Raw genomic sequence first — 19,676 nt, 5'->3', positions numbered from 1 at the left:
TATTTATTTAATTTTAGAGAGAGGGAAGGGATGGGCAAAGAGGGAGAGAAACAGTGATCAGCTGCCTAACGCAGGCCCCCAACTTGGGGGGACCTGGTGGGTCCTGGCTCACAGCCCAGGCACCTGCCCTGACTGGGAATTGAACTGGCAACCTTTTGGTATCCATGCTGGCACTCAATCCCTTGAGCCACACCAGCCAGGGCCAGAAAGCTTTCTTAAATAAACATAAAGAGCAAAATCAAAAAAGGAGAAAATTAATAACTTCAACTACATCAAAACAACAACAGCATAACAATAATAGTAAATACTTCTGTTGACTAAAAACACATTAACAAAATTAAAAACAAATTATAGGCTTAGAATATTTATTACATGTATATCAAAGAATCACTGTTAAGAATAAATATGAAACTCCTACAGGTGAGTAGAAAAAGATAACCCAATATAAAATGAGCTAAGGATATGAGTCAGCAAATGAGAAGAGATAGTCTGATGGCCAAGAATTGTATAAAAAGATGCCCAACTTCATTGGTTGTTGTGGGTTGACTTGTGTCCCCAGTACACCCCAGAATGTGACTCTATTTGGATATGGGGCTTTTAAAGAGGCAATTAAGCCCAAATGAGGTCATTAGAATGGAGTCTAATTCAATATGACTGGTGTCCTTGTCAGACAAGGAAATTTGATCACAAAGAGAGACCCCAGGGATGCACTCACACAGAAGAAAGGCCATGTGAGGACACAGCTAGAAGGCAGCCACCTGCACGGCAAGGAGAGAGCCTCAGGAGAAAGCAAGTCAGCAGACACATTCATGTTGGTCTTTCAGCCTCCAGGACCGTGAGAAAACAGATTTCTGTTATTTAGTCCACCCAGTCGGTGGTATTTTATTATGGCGACCCTGGAAAATGAATACCTTGGTGATCAGAGGAATTTAGGTATCTATAAAAGGGTCACTGCTTTCACTCATCCAGTTGGGAAAGTAATAAAATGTTCACTAAATGGCCAGCATCAGGGTGGGAAGGAGCACCATTATTCTCTACCAGTTGGAGTATAAATTGCTACAGACACTGTGGAAGGCTATTGGACAGTATCAAAAATTAAAATGCACGTATCCCAGGACATAGCAATTCAGCTTCTCAGTGCACCCCCTAGAAAAACACCTGCACATGGGCAAAAGGAGGCATATATGTGAGGGTCACTGTAGCATTTCGGTAAAAGGGAATATAGGAAACAGCATATGCATCTATCAAAAAGGAAACGGCTAAATAAAAGCATCGAGTTAAAATGGAGGTAGAGCTCTGTATAGATCTGGAAAGTCTCCATACAGAATATGGATACAGAAAGTGTGTTTGGTGGAAAATGAGAATATCACAACTGATTTATTATTACATATATATATATACAAATGCAAAGGAAACCACCTGCCAATAAACACACCAAACTGGCTACAGGAATTACTTTCGGGGGAAGAGGGTATTAGTGCTGTCGGGATGGCTAAAGGAGAATTTAGCTTTCTCTGTATTGCTTTTTCATTTTTATAAGGAGCATGTAATAACTTAGAATTTTAAAAATCTATCACCTAATAACAATAGTTTAATCAGTTTTGTGGTTGTCCATTGTGTCTATTCCATAATAACTGAGGAACAAGGTAATAGCTTGAGACTAGGAGCTGGCAATTTTTTTCTATAAAGAGCCAGATAGTTAAACTTTTATGCTTTGGTACCTACACTGTCTGTTTTGCAACTACTCGATTCTGGTCTTGTGGAGCAAAAGCAGCTATAAATAATACCTAATGAATGAGCATGACTGTGTTCCCATAAAACTTTATTTATAAAAAAAGCTGGTGGGCCAGATTTGGCTTGTGAGCCATAGTTTGTAACTCCTGATTTAGACCGTTTATTATAGAACTAAAAATTTTTAGTTATTACTTGTATTTTAATAGTACTTTACTTATCTTTATTGTACATTATTATATTATTAGTTGCTATGTAACTAAAATGCTTTAAATAAACATTTTTGGTAAATGGTTTTATTAACTAGCTCATTAAATAAGTAGTGGCCTCCAGGGCCTTGCTGAGGCTATTTTGGACTCCAAGTCTGCAGCAGAGAGGGGCTGATTGTGTGTAGGCCTCGGGCTCAGGAGGACTGTTTCCACTGTGACTGCTTCTCTAGGAGGCCTGTGCAGGGTCGGGGGCCGTCCTTAGTGGGACTCAGCACTAAGCGACTGTCTTTGTGGTCTCTTGCATCCCAGAAATGTGGAGGGCAACAAGGCTAACATGTTACACAACCCACTGTGGTGCAGACCTCAAATGTAAGTTACATTTGTGTTCCCAGACTTTTTTTGCATGGAGCTGGAGTGAGGGCAGTCTGCCCCTAGCAAAAGCAAAAGAAGGAAAAAGCCTACCTGCTTGGTGGTAACTTCTTTGCTGTGACTTCTCCTTCGGGGTCCACTCTGAATAATCAGGAACAAAGGATCATTCGGAACACCAAGACCCCCAGTAGCCTAGTTGCTTGCTTGTGGCAGGTGAACCCTTCCCTTGCCAAGAGAGCCTGCAGGTCCTGTTGAAGTCCGGGCAGTGCTTCCTGTTCTCCGTCCTCGTCATAGGTTCTTATTCCCCAGGATATGAGCCAGTCTTGTCTCTCACCTACACTTCAGTCCAGGTCAGATGTGGCTCTAAGTGGCTCCCAACAGACACTCCTAAGTCCCAAGTCCAGGACTCCAACCAGCAGACGAACAGCTTACCGTATTTAATCTCATTATGTGCCCCTACTTTTTTTCACTCTACTGTCTTCACTGTAAAACGCAGGAGATGGGTAGAAATGTTGCTTGTCTCTGCTTTGTCTAACTAATTCTGAGCAAATTTTGTCTTTCTGATGGTCTCTGAACTTTAGCCATTGGGGCAAAGTTATTTTAAACTTATCTGTCCTAACATATTTCCCCTTTGTCTAAGCCACCTTCCTGGCTAGTGTTACTTGCCAAAGTACTGGATTCTGATGGTACCTGTGAGGGCCCATGTGTTTATAAGAGAGAGACCAGCAGCACAGAGCAATTGGGAGTGTGAGATAAGGGGACTGAGCACAGATCACAAGAGTGTGACCTGTGGCTCCACCTCAGGACAGCTGGCTGACCAGGAGCAGGGAAAATGGACCTTGCAGGGAGCTCTTAGGGGTTCTCTCCTCTTCTGAGAGGCAGCAGCTCCTCATTCTTAGCCTAATCCTGCATGTTCCCCAGCAGCCCCTGCTGATGGCTTTTTTGCCTTCTAGGGGAAAAGAACAAATGAAAGTGGTGGGCTTCTTGGGATACATTGCTCCTACTTGCTGTGCTGTAAAGCATGCACTGTGACAGACGTGAGAGTGGACTGGATGCGTGCTTCAGACAACAGTAAAGCAGGGTCATTGGCCATGACGGGAGAGGGAGACTGATGGTCCATGGGGGAAAGAGAATTAGGGATTTCCAAAAAACTATCACAGCACTCTTCATGTGGAAATTTGAACTTCCTGAAATCACTTATTTCCTGATTTAAATTGCTTTTAGTTTGAATTATACAAGTATATTTTAATCCAGCCCTCCAGATAAGAAAAGCAAGACTACTACTTGAGCATGATTATTTGTTTAATTTAAATTGGTGTCTTCTTTTCCATTCAATTTGCCCTTCCCAGGGGGTGAGGAGGATTTGAGTCTGGGATTTCCCAGGGGCCCAACATTTCTCAAGTGGTCACTTGCTTGCCCTTCCCAACCAAATGCAGAGAATTAGATGGCTCATACAGCTCACCATCTTGGTGAAGACCGGGACCCATGGTCATAGGCCTCCTCTTTTTCAGTCAAGTCTCTGACTGTCCATAGGTGATTCTGCCAGGGCTGGGTGGCATTGGATTGCAAATCCCGCTGGCTGGGAGGTTGGCTTGGGCCTCAGACAGAGAGAACCCAGAATAAGTGCTGCACCGGATTTGGGTCTCAGTAGAAACAGCCTCTTGTTGTGCCCTGGGGGCTGTGTGCTGGGGCTGGTGGCACCCCTGGGACCCTGAAAACTATGCCCAGAAGGCCATGGCCACAGCCACAATGGGTGGGAAACTCACCCCAGGAAACTTATATTTCCAAGATTAAAAGTAGCCCTTTCTGGGAGCAGAGAGGATTTTTAGGGCAGTGAAAATATTCTTGTATGATATTATAATGGTAGATTCCTGTCACCATATATTTCCATAAGTCCAGTGAATGTACACCACCAAGGGTGAATGCTAATGTAAACTGTAGACTTTGGATAATTACTACATGTTAGTGTGGGTGCATCACTTGGAACAGCTGTACCACTCAGGTGGAGGAGGCTGATATGGGGGGAAGCTATGTATGTGTGTGGGGGGAGGGAGTATATGGGGAACCTCTGTATCTACCTCTCACTTTTGCTGTGAACCTAAAACCACTCTTAAAAAATCTTAAAAATAAAAGTAAGCCTTTTTGTAAAGAAAGGCATTTCTGTGTCCAGGGAAAAAAAAAGAAAAGAAAAGGAGGATCCAAGCTCAGGGAGGGCAGCTTGCCAGAAGTCCTTGGGTCATGGATAATACACATAGCTTTCGTCATTTCTCAAATCTTTCCTGACGCACTAGGGACTGGCTTATCTCTCTTATTAAAAGTGAATTATTTACTACAGAAACAGGGGTGATTTTATAACCTGTTCATTATAAAAGGTTATAAAACAGGTTATAAAATCACTAAGGCAAAGAAACTCTTCTCGGGTTTTTGCAGGGATCTCTGGACCCTCTGTCCTCTGGGTGTGCTGTGTGTTGTCATGGACCAGATGACAGGAGAAAAGCTGTAAGACTGCCGGTCAACTTTAACATCTGTCATGGCTGTAAGCTAAGAAAACATCCAGAAAACACACTGTAGTTATTAAGGAGAGCATACTGATGCCCCAGACAAGGGTTTGAGTCAACCCCAAGGGCAGCTGGGAAGTTGTTTATTGTGGCAACCAGAAATGTTGAGCTCCTAAGCCACTCATGAGAGAAAAGCAGATCTGATAAGCCCATGGAGTTTTCTTAGTGTGAATTCATTTAATGTTTTATCTCCCTTTGGGAGTATTTGTATTTTAAAAGAACCAAGAGAGTCAGCTAAAGGAGTGAGGTACTAACCACATAAAATCAGGGAAAGCTTGAGGAAAATAGCTGTTTATCAACTAGCCACATGGTCCTTCTCAAAAATCTCTTACGATTCCTCTGGGATGTGCTTAGTGGGCCCCAGAAGGGGTTAGCCAGGGTTAGACACGGAGGTGAGGCTCTGGTCCCGGGAGGCCATCTTGGAGGAGCCCTCTCCCTTTCGTCCTTGGGTGCAGGCAGTAGAAGGTGCCCAAGACTAAGAATAGGAAACTTGCCTCTGAAAATGGTCCCATTTTATTGCTAGCTGGAAGCAGTGACAAGAAGTTTCCCTTTTTGGAAATGGCAGGTCCCAACTAGTGAGCAAGTCACTAAAGTTGAGCTTCAGCTGCTCCAGACTCTGTAATTGTCCAGAACCCCATCAATTATACTTGTGGTTGGATTCTCAATATCTTTCTTCTCAGAATCTTGGGACACTTTGTTTTCACCTCGTTTGTGAATTATACTGCAGAATGTGATGCCTGTGTCTTATTCCCCACTAGGTTATAATCTCCCTTAGGGAAGAGGCCCTTATCTGTCTTTTATACAACCTTGTATGGAATTCATTTGGTGGTGCTCACTGTGATTCAATAACTCTTCTAAAGAGGGTCTTTCCTGGACTTCCAGTCAAGATGGAGGTGTAGATAGACACACTGTGCCTCCTCACACAACCAAAAGAAGAACAACAAATTTTAAAACAAAAAAACAACCAGAATTGATAGAAAATCAAACTGTATGGAAGTCTGACAACCAAACAGTTAAAGAAGAAATATTCATCCAGACCAGCAGGTGTGTGTGTGTAGGGGGGGGGGGGCTCTGCCCACAGGGCCCCCTGGCGGCCACAGATGAGGATAAGTCTACCAAGACATGATCTGCTTGGGGAGGAAAGGTGGCTGATCTCTCAAAGGAGAAGGACCAAGACCCTTTTCCTCAATGGGCTTTTATTGGGTTAATTTTGCACAGGAATACAGGTAAAGCTTATTAATCATTGTCAGGCAATAAGGATTAAACAATAGCTAACATACAAAGAACTATGAGGGCTTATTCTGAGTCAGGGTCTGTTAGCTAAAGGGCTACAAAACTTTGGGGAACAAACGGATATCCTGCTTGGACCCTTATTAGAAAATTGAGAGCATTCTTAGCAAAGCAGGTTTCACAGAACTTTCTGTATTCTTTCTTAGGACTGATCACCCTGGCCCTTTCCAACACAGGGCTGCACTGCCCTCTGTCATTGTTTTAGGCTTAAGTTGGGCAGGGGAAGTAAGAGATTACCAGACTTCTTGCAGACAGAATGAGGATTCAAGCTATGTCAAAGCTGAGGGACAAGGGCCCATCACCCCCTTTTGCTATAGCCGCCCAAGTCCTTCCATAGAGGCCCCCTGTGGTCATGCCTATCTTAGGTCATCCCTCCCTTGAGGAATCTTACCTATCATTGGCTAACCAGTCATCCACCTGGGGCCAAGCAGGGTGAAGTAAAAAGGTAGAGTCAGTGCCCCTGTCAGGGAGATAAGCTTTGTCTCCTTAGTGGCTTATGGTACCAAGGTCTCTCACTCAGCCTTAGCCAAGGGGGATTACAGCTCCTGAAGCCAGGCAGGATGGTTCCCAACAGGTAGGAGGGGCAGAGATAGGCAGCCTGGAAAAGATAGGCTGCTGGGCAGAGAAGACTCTCAGCAAGGTGGTGGCTGGAGGACCAGGGTGGGAAAGGCGGCAGCTGGTGGTCCCACATTTGCATGAAGATAAACCAGGAGGAACAACTGGGGAGCAAGACAGACCATGCAACCCAGGGTTCCAGTGTGGGGAAAAAAGCCTCAAAACCTGTGATTGAAAAAACGTATGGGGGTTAAGGTGGTGGGAGAAACTCCCAGCCTCACAGGGGACTTCATTGGAGAGACCCACAAGGCCTTAGAAAGTACATAAAATCACCCACCTGTTTTATAACCTGTTGTAATCAGCACCAGAAGGACCCAAGTTGCTTGCGAGTAGGAGAGGAAGTGACTGAAAGTGACAGAGAAGTGAACAAGTGGCATTGTTTTCTCTTGGATCCCTCTCCCACATACAGTATCAAAACGCAGCATTGTGGGTTGCCCCACCCTGGTGATACCTAAGGGTCCACCTCTTACTACATAACAGGCATGCCAAGACAAAAAATGTGGCCCAAATGAAAGAACAGACCAAAGCTCCAGAAAATATACAACCAAGCGATGAAGAGATAGCCAACCTATCAGATGCAAAGTTCAAAACACTGGTATTTAGGATGCTCACAGAATTGGTTGAGTATGGTCACAAAATAGAGGAAAAAGCAAAGGTTATGAAAAGTGAAGTGAAGGAAAATGTATGGAGAACCAACAGTGGTGGGAAGGAAACCTGAACTCAAATCAATGGTTTGGAGCAGAAGGAAGAAATAAAAATGCAACCAGAACAGAATGAAGAAACAAGGATTCAAAAAAGTGAGGAGAGGCTTAGAAACCTCCAGAACAACTTTAAACATTCCAACATCCAATCATAGGGGTACCAGAAGAAGAGGAAGAGCAAGAAATTGAAAACTTAGTTGAAAATATAGTGAAGGAGAGTGTCCCTAATCTGGTAAAAGAAACAGACTTCTAGGAAATCCAGGAAGCTCAGAATCCTAAAGAACTTGGACCCAAGGAAGCACACACCAAGGCACATCCTAATTAAATTACCCAAGAGTAAAGATAAGGAGAGAGTCTGAAAAGCAGCAAGAGAAAAGGAGACAATTACCTACAAAGGAGTGCCCATTAGCCTATCAGCTAACTTCTTAAAGGTGGTCTTTCCTAACACCGAATTAGTGTACTACTTTTACTGAAAAGAGGAAAATAATCAATTCACAACCACCTTGAGAGAATCTTCTAGCAGCTCATGTCACTGGTAAATGAAAATTATGTTTACTATTAATTTATTATTAAATAAAATAATTCTCCAATAAGCAAAACCTCTTAAATTCTATTTTTTTTAATTTAAATACCTGACGATGGCAAATGTCATGATGGAGATAAAATATATTTTTACAGGAAAGAGATAATTGGGTATTTATATATGAAATTATCTAAAAACTAAGATGTTATTTGGAATTCTATATTAATTTTTATTAAATTATTATAATGTATAAAAAATAAGAGATTGAGGAGAGAAGGTGAATATCTAGAGTCTGATAACACAGTGATGCCCTTTTCTAGTCATATTAATATGACAATCATTTTCTTTCCACAGCTATAGTTGTTAAAGTGCTTTGCTCCACAATATTATGTTAGGAACTTTTGAAAAAAATGTAAATGTAGGGGTCAGATGGGGAACACCTCTAGCAGATGAGTTGGATCATTTCTTGGAAAAATTGTGCCTATTCCATGAACAGATAACCATATGTCCAACAATTGAGGCTGCTTAGCCACTCAGCCTCAGCCAAGCAGGTGCTCCAACCTGTTTTGCCTGTAAAGTGCAATGTAACCCCAGTTCCTAGGGTAGGAATTCAAGAAATCACTCAAGAATTTGTGTCTTAACATCGCCAGTTACTTTTATTTTTAATTTATTTCATTAGTTTTATTTTTAAAATTTTATAACGCATAATTTATCAGCCTTTAACATTTTTTGTTATGGATATATGTGACATAAAACTAGCCATTTAAGCCATATTAAGTGTACAATTTAGTGGCATTAATTGTATTACCAATGTTATAGGACCATCACGACCATCCATTTCTAGACCTCTTGGATCATCCCAAACAAAAACTCAGTCTCCATTAAACAATATCTATTTCTCCCTTCCTCCAGCTCCTAATCTCTTATATATTTTGTTTCTATTAACTTGCCCTTTATAGATACTTTATGTAAGTGGAATCACATTCTTTATTTGTTCTTCATGTTTGGCTTATTTCATTTAGCATAACGTTTTCAAGGTTCATCCACGCTGTAACATCAGGACTTCATTCCTTTTTAGAGCTGAATAATATTCCATTTTATGTATGTAGTATCTTTTGTTTAGCCATCCATTTGTTGGCCTTTTATAAGGTGACAGAAAGTTTCCTTTTTATTTTCTTAAGGAGTTTGTGTAAAAGTGGTATTGCTATCCTTAAGTGTTTGATTAATTCATCGCTGAAACTTTTTGATCCTGGAGGTTTCTCTGTGGAAGGTTTTGGTAACAAGTTAAATTTTAATAGATATAGAGCCATTCAGGCTGTCCATTTATTTTTACATCTGTTTTGGTGAATTCTGTATTTCAAGCCTTGGTCTATTCCATTTAAGCTACCAAATTTATTGTCTTAAGTTTTCAAAATGTTCCCTATTACCTTCTGAATGCCTGTAGGATCTGTCGTGACATTCCCTCTTATGTTGTACTGATATGCCCTCTCTCATTCTTGACATAGATCATATGTATTTGTTTTGTTAAATCAGGATTTCTAGGAGTTTATTAATTTTATTAATCTTTTCAAAGAACCAAATTTTGATATTGTTGATTATCTCTACTATTGGTAAGTTTTATTTCATTCATTTCTGCTCGTATCTTAAAATATCCCTCTTATCCGCCAAGATGGAGGCATAGGTGGAAACACTGTGCCTTCTCCCACAACCAAGTGTGAATACAACAAAGGTCTGGAGAAACAAAGACACAACCAAAGGACAGAAAATTGAATTATACGGAAGTCTGACTACATCTAACCATTCAGCGGGGACGGTAAGAGGTGCAGAGCCAGAAACGAGCAGGGTCGGGCAGGACAGGGCCCCTGACCCAGGTGCGCAGGCAGACGGGAACCAGTTGGGGTGCGGGGCAGACCGCAGGTGCATATTCGCACACAGTGAGACAGACCACGCAGGCCCCAGGGGGCGAGGGCTGGCAGCGGTGGCACACTCGCGTGCAGTGGGACGAAACGCGTGGGCCCGGTGACGGCAGCAACTGCAGCACCGGTGAGGGCTGTGGCGGCAGGCGGCAGACAGGACGCCATAGTCCCTCTTTGACCCTACCCCCACATACAACGTCACAACCCAGCGACTTAGTTGCCCTGCAATACCAGTGAGAGCCATTGTCCCTCTTTGACCCCACCCCCACATATAACATCACAACCCAGCGACTTAGTTGCCCTGTTCTAGTGTACACTTTAGGGCTCTGATCCTGCTATGGAACAGGCACGAACAACCCGAAAGATGGCACAAGAAGAACTCAAAGTCCCAGAGCCAATAACTCTAAGCGACCGAGAAATTGCCAGCCTCTCAGAAGCACAATTCAGGACACTATTTATCAGGATGCTCACAGAACTGGTAGATTATAGTCACAAATTAGAGGAACAAAGTCACAAATTAGAGGAACATATGAAGGCTAAACTAATTGAAATGAAGGGAGATGCACAGGAAACCAATAGTGATGGAAAGGAAACGGGGACACAAATCAATGGAATGGACCAGAAGGAAGAACAAAACATCCCACCAGAAAGGAATGAAGAAATGAGAATTCAAAAAAATGAGGAGAGGCTTAGGAACCTCCAGGACATCTTTAAACGTTCCAACATCCGAATTATAGGGGTACCAGAAGGGGGAAAGAAACAGCCACGAGTGGAAAACGTATTTGAACAAATAATAAAGGAGAACTTCCCCAGTCTGGCAAAGGAAATAGACTTCCAGGAAATCCAGGAAGCTCAGAGAGTGCCAAAGAAGTTGGACCCAAGAAGGAACACACCAAGGCACATCATAATTACATTAGCCAAGACCAAAATGAAGGAGAGAATCCTAGAAGCAGCAAGGGATAAGGGGACAGTCACCTACAAAGGAGTACCCATCAGACTGTCAGCGGATTTCTCAAAAGAGACCTTACAGGCAAGAAGGGGCTGGAAAGAAGTATTCCAAGTCATGAAATCCAAAGACCTACAGCCAAGATTGCTTTATCCAGCAAAACTTTCATTTAGAATGGAAGGACAGATAAAGTGCTTCTCAGATAAGGTCAAGTTCAAGGAGTTCATCATCACCAAGCCCTTATTATATGAAATGCTAAAGGGACTTATATAAGAAAAAGAAGATGAAAAATATGAACAGTGAAAGGACAGCAAACACACAGTTATTAACAACCACGCGTAAAACAAAAGCAAACTAAGAGGACAGCTAGATCAGGAGTGGAACCATAGAAATGAAGAACACATGGAGGGTTAGCAACAGGGTAGTGGGAGGGGGAGAAGGGGGGAGAAGGCACAGAAAATAGCATAGATGGTAGGTAGAAAATAGATAGGGGGGAGGGCGAGAATAGTGGGGGAAATATAGAATCCAAAGAACTTGAGACACGTGGTTATAAACTAAGGGGGGGAGAATGGTGGGGGAGGGAGGGTGCGGGTGGAGGGGATTGAAGGGGGGAATAGAACAACTGTAATGGTATAATCAATAAAATATATTTTTAAAAAATTAAATAAATAAATGCTAAAAAAAATATCCCTCTTACAACTTTCCTTGGGTTTACTTTGCTTTTCTTTTTGTATCTTCTCTAGATGGGAACTTAGATACTTGCTTTTAAACTTTTTTCTAATATGAGTATATAAAGTTACACATTTCTCTCTAAGCACTGCTTTTGGTACTTCTCATACATTTCAAAGCTGTATTTTCTCAATCATTAAGGTCAAAGCATCTTCTAATTTCCAATGTCATTTCTTCTTTGATACAAAGGTTATTTAGAACTGAACAACAGTTTAAAAAACTTCAAGAAACTGTATTATTTAACCTCTAAACATTTAGGCATTTTCTAACAATTTGTTTTCTCCTGATTTCTAATTTAATTATTTTATTTCTGTGGCCAAAGAACTTTTCCATAGTTTATTGACATTTGTTTTATGGCCCATAAAATGTGGCCCAGATTGAAAAATGATCTATACACACTTGAAAAAATATGTGTTCTGCAGTGGTTGGATGTAGTGTTTTGATTAGGTCAAACCTTCTATGACTTTAATGATATTTTGTCTAATTGTTCTATCAGTTATTGAGAAAAAGGTGTTAAATATCCGACTATAATTTTAGATTTATCTCTTTCTTTACTTCTGTCAGTTTTGTCATGAATTCTGAAGCTTGGTTATAGTGGCATAAATAGTGAAGAATGTTCTGTTTTCCTGATGAGTGGACCTTTTATGATTATGAAGCATTCTTCCTCATCTCTGGTAATACTCTTTGTCTTCCCATTTTCTTAGCCAGTTATATTGACAGGACCACTCTATGCTAAATATTTCCCTGGTGTGTCTTTTTTCCATCAATTCATTTAAATTCTTTGTTTTTATATTTAAAAGTGTCCCTTACAAATACCATGAAGTGACTTTTGCTTTTTAAAAAAATCCATTTTGACAATCTTTGCCTTTTACTTGGAGTGTTTAATCTACTAATATTTAATGTGCATTATAGCTGGTTTAGGCATATTGTTTTGCTATTTGTTTTCTATTTGGCCATCTGGATTTTATTTCTCCATTCCTTTTCCTGTCTGGATTAAGTTTTAGTATTCCCAGTCAGCCAGGGATGTGTGGAGAACTTCTCAAAACTCCTAGGATCCCCCCATTAAATTTCTGGTTGGTTTGTTGTTCATCCCAATTGGCACTGCATCCTTGAGCTAAGAAAACCACGGGTTTTCTCCCCCCTGTTCATTTCTTTTTTTTTTTCTGATTTCAATATTTACTACAAAAATAGTAATCAAGACAATGTGGTACCAGCATAAGGAGAGGCACATATAAAGCAATGGAATAGAATTGAAAGTCAAGAAATAAACTCATGTGTTTGTGGTTAACCTATTTTTGGCAATGTTCCCAAGATGGGGAAAGAATGGTCTTTTCAATAAAGGATACTAAACAACTAGATAGCCATATACAGAAGAATGAAGTTGAACCTTACATCACATCATATACAAAAACTAACTCAAAATCAATCAATAACCCAAATATAAGATCTAAAACTATAAAACTATTAAAATAAACATAGAGATATATCTTTATAACCTTGGATTTGACAGTAGAGTCTTAGATATGACACAAAATATACAAATAACAATCAGAAAAAAACAGATATAGTGGACTACATCAAAATTTAAAACTTTTGTGCTGCAAAGGACATTATCAAAAAAGTGAAAAGACACTCCAAATAATGGAAGACAATATTTGAAAATCATGTATCTACTAGGGGACTTGTACATAGAATATATAAAGAAAACTTACAACTTAATAATAAAAAGACAAATATCACATTTAAAAATGAGCAAAGGACTTGAATAGGCATTTTTACAAAGAAGATACACAAATGTCCAATAAACATATGAAAAGATTATTGATATCATTAGTTATCAGGGAAATGCAAATCCAAACTACAACATACCATTTTCCCCCAATAGGATGGCTATAATAAAAAAGTTTATTTGAAGCCCTGGCTGGCGTAGCTCAGTGGATTGAGCGCGGGCCTGCGAACCAGACAATCGCGGTTCGATTCCCAGTCAGGGCACATGCCTGGGTTGCAAACCGGTTCCTTGCAGGCCAACTACCAGCAGGGATGCACCATACATTGATGTTTCTCTCCCTCTCTCCTTCCCCTCTAAAAATAAATAAATAAATAAAATCTTTTAAAAAAAAGTTTGAGTTCAGGTTTCTTTCCTTTCACTGTTAGTTCTCTGTATATTTCTATTTATTTCACTTTTTCCTCTATTTTGTGATCATACTCAACCAATTCTGTGAGCATCCTGACTACCAGTGTTTTGAACTGTGCATCTGATAGGTTAGCTATCTTCTCATCACTTAGTTCTTTTTCTGGAGGGTTTTTTTTATTGTATTTTACTTATTATGCTCTTACAATTGTCCCAACTTTTGCCCCTTTGCCGCTCTCCACCCAGCACACTTCAATCCCTCCAGCAATCCCCACACCATTGTTCACGTCCATGGGTCATGCATATAAATCCTTTCGTTACTCCATTTGCTATACTGTACTTTACATCCCCATGGCTATTCTGTAACTACCCATTTGTACTTCTTAATCCCCTCACCTCTTCACCCACTTCCCCACACCCACACCCACTCCCACTTGACAACCATCAAAACGCTCTGCATATCCATAATTCTGTCTGTGTTCTTCTTGTTTGCTTAGTTTTTTAAGATTCGATTGTTGATAGATATGCATTTATTGCCATTTTATTGTTCATAGTTTCGATCTTTTCCTTAAATAAGTCCCTTTAACATTTCATATAATAATGGTTTGGTGATGATGAACTCCTTTAGTTTTTTCCTGTATGGAAAGGTCTTTATCTGCTGTTCAATTCTATTTTTAAATTTTTTTAAAATTTACTTATTTTTCAAGTACAGTTTTCTGTCTATTACTCCCATCCCAACCGCCCCCCCATGCTCCTCCCTCCCTCCCATTTCCACCCTTCTCAGTTGTTGTCTGTGTATGTTTTTCTGGAGTTTTGATCTGTTCTTTCAAGTAGGCCATATTTCTTTGTCTTGGCACACCTGTTACATTGTAAGGGGTGGAGACTTAGGTATTCGTCAGGGAGAGGCAACCCACTTGCTGCATTGTGCTGCCGCATGTGGTGGACTGGTCAGAGAGGGAACAATGCTGCTTGTTTGGCTCTCGCCCTACTTTCGGTCACTTCCCTCACTTCCCACAGCAGATTGTACCGTTTCAGGTGCTGATTCCTTGTGTACATTTGAGGACCCCGTGGGCCCCTCCAACAGACCCTCCTGTGAGGCTGGGAGTTTCTCCCACGACTACCTCCACAGGTTTTTACAGCCAGATGTTTTGAGGCTTTATTTCCCCATGCTAGAACCCTGGTTTGTGTGGTCTGTGTCACTCCCCAGTTGTTACTCCTGGTTTATCCACATGTGAATGTGAGACCACCCGGGCCACCTCACCCACTCTGCTCCAACAGCCACTGCCTTGTTGTGTGTCCTCACTGCCCTGGCTTCCCATGTCCGCCCCTCCTACTGGTCTGAATGAATATTCCTTTTTTAACTCCTTGGTTGTCAGACTTCCATACAGTTTGATTTTCTGTCAGTTCTGGTTGTTTTTTGTTTGTAAATTGGTTGTTGCCCTTCTTTTGGTTATTCAAGGAAGTGCAGTGTATCTGTCTACACCTACATCTTGGCCAGAAGCTCCCCCCTCTTTATTTCTAACCAACTTCACTACTTTCAGCATGTAAAATCACAAGATTCCATCCTACCTCCCCACCCTAAATCACGTCTCCCCACTCTTGCAGAACAGCTGCTGGATTGGAGGACTGCCATCCCCACTGACTGAGCTGGGTGAGGGTGGGGCTAGTAGCAGATTTCTGTTTTTACCTGAATCTCTAGCAGGTTTTCAATGTGCTGTCCATTTCTGGTAGATTTCTAGTGTCCCTACATAGATGTTTTGGACAATTTTATCCAGTTATATCCTTTTATTAAGTGGAGAATTACTGACCTCTTCTTCTATCATAATTGGAATTGACTTTATAGTTATGTTTAAATATAACTTCTTTAACCTTTATTTAAAATAAAATAAACAGTGAGAAGAACACATCTGCATTTTCTCTAAAACCATTTTTGAAGGCCTCTTGAGTTATTGAATGTTGTTTGCGTATGGATGAATAGAACAAATTCCTTCCAGGATGTGGTGCCAAAGACCCTTCTCCCCTATATGACCTACTTGGTCCCTTGATAACATTCACCAACTGAACCACAAAATGTTAAACCTTTATTTACTAGAAATGAATGTTATAAATTAGGATCATGTTATTGAAAACTCATTTCATAGCATAAAATACCAAGACATCATAACTTCTGATGGCATGATAACCAAGACATCAGAAGTACATAGTATTGCATCATAACTGTTTTTCAAAACCACACAAATGTTTGCTTCTACAAACATTAAGTATGTGGAATTTCACTCAACAAATACTTGAGAAGTTACCAGGTGGCAGAGACTGTGCCAGGTACCTGTAATAGAAACACATGAACTCAGGAGGCATAGCACTTGCCCTCCCCTCAGAGCTGAAAGCTAGTCAGCAAGGGAGCTGATTCTGTAGACAAGACAATCAAGTGCGAGGTGTGCTAATGTGCAGGAAGTGCATGTGTTATGGCAGTGGCAGTATCGGTGTTTCCTTCCACATCCTTTTGGAATCCATTTTTTAAAAACATTTTATTTATGGGCCCTGGCTGGTGTAGCTCAGTGGATTGAGCACAGGCCTGTGAACCAGAGGATCGCGGTTCGATTCCCAGTCAGGGCACATGCCTGGGTTGCATGCCAGTTTCCTGCAGGCCAACTCCCAGCAGGGGACGCACAAAAGGCAACCATACATTGATGTTTCTCTCCCTCTCTTCTTCCCCTCTAAAGGTAAATAAATAAATAAATAAATAAATAAAATCTTAAAAAAACATTTTATTTATGTATTTTTAGGGAGAGAGGATGGAAGAGAGGAAGAGAAACATCAATGTGAGAAACACTGATTCCCATATTTTTCAGACTGTAAGATGCACTTTCCCCCAAAATTTGGGAGGAAAATGGGGTGCATCTTATAGTCCAAATGTAGCTTACATGTATGGCTTTCCAGGTTGGGGAGGGGGGCGGGAGGGGCCAGGTGGTGGTGGAGCAGGGTCACAGGAGGCAGGAACAGGATCACCAATGCATTTTCCTCCCAAATTTGGGGTGGGGGAAACGCATCTTATAGTTCAAAAAAATAAGGTAATTGTCTTTCACACCCCCAACTGAGGACCTGGCCAGCAACCCAGGCATGTGCCCTATCCTGGAATCGAACCAGTGACCTTTCAATTTTCCAGTTTTGGGAATGATGCCAAACTGAGTCAAACCAATCAGGGCTGTTTTTGGAATCCTTGACACATTAGAAATAAAATACCATTTAAACCTGTACTGAAAACATGTTTTCCATGGTAAGTCTCTCTAAACAGTAAATACCTGTGTGAGACGGTTCCCCTTGGGAGAAACTTTTCTCCTATTCTAAATCTTGAATGAACATTGGGTCACTTGGGATGCTTTAGATAAAAATACCCTTTTAAAAGTGAGACCATATGGTATTTGTCTGTCACCGCCTGGCTTATTTCACTCAGCATAATGCTTTCCAGTTCCATCCATGCTGTTGCAAAGGGTAGGAGCTCCTTCTTTCTGCAGCATAGAATTCCATTGTGTAAATGTACCATAGTTTTCTGATACATTCGTTTACTAATGGGCACTTAGGTTGCTTCCAACTCTTGGCTATTGTAAATTGTGCTGCTATGAACATTGGGGTGCATAGGTTCTTTTGGATTGGTGTTTCAGGGTTCTTAGGATATAATCCTAGCAGTGGAATTGTTGGGTCAAAAGGCAGATCCATTTTTAGTTTTCTGAGAAAAATTCCATACTGTTTTCCATAGTGGTTGTACCAGTCTGCAATTCCACCAACAATGCACTAAGGTTCTCTTTTCTCCAAAACCTCTTCAATACTTGTTGTTTGTAGCTTTATGATGGCCATTCTCATTGGTGTGAAGTGAGAATGGCATCTCACTGCAGTTTTATTTGTATTATTTTTATTTTTTAATATTTTATTTCTTTATTTTTACAGAGAAGGGAAGGGAAGGAGAAAGAGAGGGAGAGAAACATCAATGTGTGGTTGCCTCTCACATGGCCTCCACTGAGGACTTGGCCCATAACCCAGGCATATGCCCTGACTGGGAATCGAACCCTTTGGTTCACAGCCTGTACTCAATCCACTGAGCTACACCAGCCAGGGCTCATTGTGGTTTTAATTTGCATCTGTCTGAGAGCTAGCGATACTGAGCATCTTTTCATGTGTTTTTGGATCCTCTGTATGTCCTCCTCGGAGAAGTGTCTGTTCAAATCCTTTGCCCATTTTTTAATTGGGTTGCTTGTCTTATCTCACCTTTAACAGGAACCTAATCAACAAAATAAACAAGCAAAATATAACCAAAGACACTGAAATAGAGAACTGGCTGACAGTGACCAGAGGGGAGAGGGGAGGGAATTTCAGAGGAAAAGGGGAAGGGTTTGTAGGAACAAGTATAAAGGACACATGGACAAAAACAAGGGGTGGGGGTAGAAATGGGAGGGAGGTGGGGAGGGCTGGAAGGGTTGGCTGGGATGGGAGTAAAAGGCAGAAAACTGTATTTGAACAACAATTTAAAAAAATACCCTTGCCTAGCTATACTTCTAAAGATGCTATCCTTTTTTAAACCCCTATTGATGATGTCAGATTATTTGCTCAGTCCCAGTACACATGTATAGAAGTATCAGGACTATAACCTATACTCCCACAGGAAACAACTTCTGTGACTATAGTGCAGTGCTTATGCATACTTCCTTTAGGCTTTTTTTTAGATTTTATTTTTATTTATATTTAGAGAGAGAGGAAAGGAAAAAGAGAAGCATCAATGTATGGTTGCCTCTTGTGTGCCCCCAAGTGGGAACTTGGCCTGCAACCCAGGCATGTGCCCTAACTAGGAATCAAACCAGCGACACTTTGGTTCGCAGCTCGCGCTCAATCCACTGAGCTACGCCAGCCAGGACTACTTCCTTTAGTCTTATAGTCCCTACTCATTTCCTAAATTACATAGGTAAATTTCCCCCACCCTCTTCCATGAAGTTCTGTCATACATCTGTAACACAGATTCTTTTAAAAATTAATTTATTCCACATTTACCTATTTCTCCCAACATCCACCTCTTACCTCTGGTAATCACCAGCATGTTTTCTGTATCTATAAGCTTGGGATTTACGTTTGTTTGTTTTTTGCTTTAGATTCCACATATAAAGAGATCATACTGTATTTGTCTTTCTGTGACTTACTTCATTTATCACGTCCTCCAGGTAATAATGTCCTCCACCCCAATAATATTCCATTGTATATATATACTACTATTTATCTATCCACTCATCCACTAATGGACACTTAAGTTATTTCCATGGCTCTAGTTGCCATGATAACATGGCTTGAAACATAAATTTTGCTCATTGCACAAGGTGCTTTATTTTCAAGAATAAATGTTACAAAGTTCAGTTGTTTAAATTTAAGCCATTATAATTAGAGGGTTGTCAGTATCACAAAAAAGTTTTCCTCTCCTGGTTAACTTCAATTAGCTAATGGGAATTCTGTAATACTTTATATTTTCCTTTTTGTCTAAATACAAAGCCTTTTCTAAGGATAGAGGGTTTTTTTAGAAAATATTCTAAGTTTTGTTATATGCTCTTTAGTAGAAGCCACTTTAAATCCTTTTGTAAAGTAGGTATTGATTTTAACTTAAGTTCATCACTACAGAGAAGGGATGAGCAAACTACAGCCCACGGCCAAAGTCTGCCTGCTGCCAGTCTTTGTAAATAAGTTTTGTTGGAGCACAGCCACACTCTCTCATTCGTGTGCCAACCATGGGTGTTCTCCCTCGACAACAGCAGAGGCAAGCGGTTGCGTCAGAGACCATCTGGCCTGCAAAGTCTAAAATAGTTACTATCCGGTTCTTCACAGAAAAGGTCCGTTGTTTCCTGCTCTATTCCATTGCTCCTCCCACTTTCTATCCCATCGTCCCTAACTCACTTCTCGTTTTGTGGTCCTGATGTTTTTCTT

General features: G+C 40.9%; 1 protein-coding gene across 4 annotated transcripts in view; it reads right to left on the bottom strand.

Moving 5' to 3' along the window:
• NR1I2 (nuclear receptor subfamily 1 group I member 2) overlaps positions 1–3,059 on the bottom strand; it is a 30,889-nt gene extending 27,830 nt beyond the window's left edge. The window contains exon 1 of one of the 4 annotated variants that reach the window (XM_037045574.1): positions 2,403–3,059. The gene's annotated coding sequence lies outside the window, so the exon portion shown is untranslated. The remainder of the gene's footprint in view (positions 1–2,402) is intronic. The other 3 variants (XM_037045575.1, XM_037045576.1, XM_037045577.1) reach the window with 3 other exon arrangements.
• Positions 3,060–19,676: the final 16,617 nt, after the last annotated feature.

This window comes from Sturnira hondurensis, unplaced genomic scaffold (assembly GCF_014824575.4).
Source record: "Sturnira hondurensis isolate 20B ecotype Veracruz unplaced genomic scaffold, ASM1482457v3 Scaffold0004338, whole genome shotgun sequence".
Classification (NCBI taxonomy): Eukaryota; Metazoa; Chordata; class Mammalia; order Chiroptera; family Phyllostomidae; genus Sturnira; species Sturnira hondurensis.
Note: the sequence above shows the minus strand (reverse complement) of the source record. Positions and strands in the feature narration are given on the sequence as shown.